The following is a 5,006-nucleotide window of genomic DNA, read 5'->3' as shown; positions in this document are numbered from 1 at the left end:
AACAAGACAAGGAATGCCATCATGATTATTTGATTGATGTGGTTACTGGGAGTGAATTAGATATCAACAGAAATTCAATTTTGGTAATCGAAGCAATTTTTGGAGTAAGGGCTGATGTTCGAGAGAACTGCAGCGGGTTGATTGAACATTTGGTATTTTTTCGTGAACGCGCAGGAAAGCTACGCATCGTTAAATTAAGATAAAAAACAGTCCAAAATGGACCAAAGTACAATGACAAAATAGACAAAACACAAGACCACCAACTCTTGCTGCGCACAGAACTGCAGCCTCCTTATGCGCATGAAAACAGCAGTACGCAAAAGGAGACCAACAGCAAAAAGTGCCAGCAGACCACACACAACTGCTCTTCACTAATCACCCAAAAGAATCCTTGACCTAAAAATTGCAGCACCAGGACCCAAAGCCTCAAGATGTCTAGCACCGGCAAGCTTCGAGCACTCAACTTCATCCAAAAAAAAACTGTCTTTATTCCATTAATGGAAGGTCTGACACCATCAAAAACCGCCTTATTACGATGAAGCCATAAACACCAAGCCCCCAAGATGATGATATTGTTAAAGCCTCTTTTTTTGGATTTGTGCACTTGCTTACTCACCTTCACCCACCAGTCAGCAAAAGCGGACTCATTAGAGGCAGGAGAAAGATTAGCCATCCTCAACGAAGAAAAAATGTAGTACCAAAATTGCCACACAAAAATGCAAGTGCAAAGGAGGTGTTGGATATTTTCCAGCTGATCACATAAAGGACAAACCTCACAATGATCCAACCCTCTTTTCTGCAGTCTATCAGCTGTCCAACATTTATTCCTTATTGCCAACCAAAGAAAAAATTTGCATTTGGGTGGAGCCCAAGTCTTGCATAACCTCTTCCATGGTTCAAAAGTAATCGAACCTATGAAGAAAGCCTTATAATACGAATTAGAAGAGAACTATCCAGAGGAAGAATGAATCCACACATGTCTATCAGCCTCCTGAGTGAGCACCACTCCCTTTAATGCGTCCCAAAGGTTTAGATATTGCTGCAGCCCAGACAAATTAAGAGGGGTCTCAATATCGCTGACCCACTGCCAGTTTTCAAGAGCATGGGCCACCGTTCTGGAAGAAATAGCTCGTTTCCCAATATTAGCCACAACAGCAGGGGCAAAATCTTGGATATGAGACCCATCCACCCGCTGATCTGTCCAAAATAAAGTATTATACCCATTACCAACCAGGGTAACAATTGAAGAAGAAAAGAATCTCTTGAAATGGAGGATCCACTTCTAGCATGATCAATGGCATTTTTCATATAAGCCTTTTTGAATAAGAGAAGCGAAGTACCAAGTCGTGAATTGCAATGAAGAATGAGTAAAGTGCAGTGCTGAGAAGAATTATTTTCATGTATCTTATGTACTCAATAATGATAAACTTTATATGACTTAGAAGGAAACTGTCTCAAATGTGTAAAGCGCAGTGCTGAGAGATAAAACTTTAGGCTTTATGCGTAACAGTGATACTAAGATGATTCCAATAAATAGAAATTACACAAAATTCGTGGCCCAAGATTTAAGAATTAAAAATGATACTACTGGGCATAGGCATTGTGTCAGACAAATTGTTAGACAGACTATTAGTGGGCTGGTTAGGTTTAAGTCGAGTTATAATTAACTCAATAGTTGTACCATGGCTTCTCCTTAACTAATTAACTAGCTAGGCATAAATCAATGAGTTAATGTATAAGTCTTTGTACGGTTGTTGTTTCTATTTCGGCCATTTTTTCAGTACCATAAGCACTTGGAGAGAGAATATGGGAAACCCTAACCCTGGATTAGGGTTGGATGTTGTATTAATAGACTTGAGTTAACTGGACCAGACCTATTACAAATGAGTGAGACGGTAATTATACGGGGAAAACCCCAAACCCTAAACGGGTATTCTAACATCCCCGAAGTCGTAACTCTATCCTATACAGATGTTGAGACTGGATCGAAAGTCTAAAAATACACTCGACGGTAACCCTTTGGTGAAGATGTCAGCGAACTGCAACGTGGTGGGGACGCTGAGAACCCGAACATCACCTATAGCGACATGCTCGCGGATGAAGTGTAGGTCGATCTCCATATGCTTAGTGGGTTGATGCTGCACGAGATTGGTGGAGAGGTAGACGGCGTTGACGTTGTCGCAGTAGACGACGGTGGCGCGCTGAACGGGGATGTGGAGCTCATGGATTAGCTGTCGTATCCAGGAGGTCTCCGACACGCCGTTGGCCACAGCACGGTACTCGGCCTCAGCGCTGGAGCGGGAGACGACGGGCTAGCGCTTGGTGGCCCAGGAGACAAGGTTGATGCCCAGGAACACGACGTAGCCGGAAGTGGACCGATGCGTGTCGGGGCAGCCGGCTTAGTCAGTGTCGGTGTAGACCACGAACTCCGACGTCGAGGATGGTCGCAGTAGGAGGCCATAGTCAAGGGAGATGCAGAGGTAGCGCAGGACCCGCTTGAGAGCGGCGAGATGAGCTCCCGCGGGGTGTGCATATGCAGGCACACCTGCTGGACGACGTAGGCGATGTCGAGCCGGGAGAAGGTGAGGTACTGGAGCACGCCGGTCAGGCTCCGGTAAGACGTAGCGTCGGGCCCGTCATCCTTAGAGAGCTTCACATGAGTGTCAACAGGCGTGGAGAAGGGCTTGCAGTCGGACATGCCGGTCCGCTCCAGGATGTCGATGACGTACTGGCGCTGGTGAAGGGAAAGACCCTGGTGCCGGCGTTCAGCGATAATGCCGAGGAAGTGGTGGAGGGGCCTAGGTCCATCACGAACTCCCCGCTGAAGGGCGACGATCATGCGCTGTAGGAGGTCGACGGTGGATGCCATGAGCACAATGTCGTCGACGTAGAGCAGGAGGTAGACGAGGTCGTCGCCGCGTGGTAGATGAATAGGGAGGTGTCTGACTTGGCCTCGATGAAGCCGATGGAGGCCAAGTAGGAGGCAAAGCGACTGTACCATGCCCACGACTCCTGCTTGAGGCTGTACAGGGAGCGGTTCAGTCAGCAGACCAGGTCCGGACGAGCGACGTCGACGAAGCCGATGGGATGGCTGCAGTAAATAGTCTCCGTCAGAGTGTCATGGAGGAAGGCATTCGTGATGTCGAGCTGATGGATCGCCCAGTCCTGGGAGTGGGCGAGGGAGAGGACGGTTCGAATGGTGGCGAACTTGACGATGGGGCGGAAGGTCTTGTCATAGTCCACTCCGGGGCGCTGGGTGAAGCCTTGAAGGACCCAATGGGCCTTATAGCGGTCGAGGGAGTCATCCGAGATCATCTTGTGGCGAGGTTAAGATAGTGATACCCCTTGTGGTCTGTGGAGACGAGATCGAAGGGGGAACCTGATCGGACTCAAGGAGGGAGTCGAGATCGGTGGGTGGGGAGGAGCCAGCAAGGGGAAACACGTCTTCGTCAAAAACGACGTGACGGGAGATGAGTATGCGGTAGGTGGCAAGGCCAAGACAGCGATACCCCTTGTGGTCCGGGGAGTAGCCAAGGAAGAGGCAGCGAGTGGAGCGAGGAGATAGCTTATGGGGAGCGTTGGAGGAAGTGTTGGGATAGCAGGCACAGCCGAACACATGAAGTTGGTTGTAGGAGGGGGCTACGCCATACAAGGCAAAATGGGGAGTGGGTGGCTCACCACCTTCGAGGGGAGGCGGTTGAGGAGATGTGTGGCGGTGTGCAGGGCCTGTAGGACCGGTAAGGCAACCAGAGGGGGGTGAATGGGAGCCAATATGATTTTTTGCTTCCAAACACTAAAAATTAACACTTCACTTTAATTGAGATGAAGCAAGTGCTCAAATCATAAACACATCAGCGAACGTGTGATCTCATGATTACAAAATGTTCCTAATACTCACATGAGACCAGCAAAACAAACGAATCACAAATCGGACACCAAAAAGTCTAAAACGGTCCAATACAGTATCGTCAACAATTGTTGTTTTCAGTAGTACGAAATTCTGTTCTTGAATTCAAAACTGAACCAAACGAACTCCGATTGAGATGAAATTTTACACACACCTGAGAAAATATGTTTCCAAGATCTCTCCAAATTTTGAGCTCAATCCGACTTGTGAATCGCCCGCAGATTTAAAATTACAGCCAGAAATTGGGGTTTTGTTGGGGTTTTCTAGAACGAGTTCAATGTGAGTTTTTCTCAAATCGCGACCAAAATATGCCACAACTAGGTGTATGCAGTGGTCCGAAGAGTGCAACTCACCACCAATCAATTCCCAAACCAAATCCTCTCAAAGGAATCAAAGATTTTTCACCAACACACAAGATCGGGGAAAAGGAGAAATCAAGACTATAAAACTTCAGAAATTCCAGCAAGGGTGCAAACTGAGATTTGAAGCCAAAGAGCCCTGTGGGCTAGATCGGCGACACTTCCTTTGATTAAACTTGAAAATCAAGAACACAGTCGAAGTACAAAATCATTGCGGAACCCTCGACTCAACTGGTGTTTACCTAGAGAGAAAACTAGGAGCTCTAGAATGAGTGATCAAAACAAATGGCAGCCAAGGGATACTGAATTAACCAGCCCTCCCCTCTATTTATAGAGGGTTATTCTCACTTTCTAAACTACCCCTATTTACGTAGAGCTTATTCACTCCACCGAGGGCGAAATGGACCAACTCCTAGGTTTTCGATCCAACGACCACGTCCTTCACACGGAGGTGCTTCGCCTTGACGCACCCTCCGCGATCACGCCGCGTGCCACCACCGTTTCCCTCTGGAACCACCACCACTGAGTTTTGAGGCCCAAACTCAGCAAAACCCGCCATCCGTAGCGCTGGGTGGTTTTGAAGCCTAAACCACCAAACTTGCCGTGAGCACCGCACCTCGTGCACGTCCTCCATGATCAGACGCGTGTCCCGCCAGTCCTCGACCACGCCGGCAACACGGTCCACTCCACCACGTCCTAGCACAAGTGTGTGTCCCAGGTGTCAGCCACCGCGGTTGGTC

Source organism: Zea mays, chromosome 9, assembly GCF_902167145.1.
Source record: "Zea mays cultivar B73 chromosome 9, Zm-B73-REFERENCE-NAM-5.0, whole genome shotgun sequence".
In the NCBI taxonomy this organism is placed as follows: Eukaryota; Viridiplantae; Streptophyta; class Magnoliopsida; order Poales; family Poaceae; genus Zea; species Zea mays.
Note: the sequence above shows the minus strand (reverse complement) of the source record.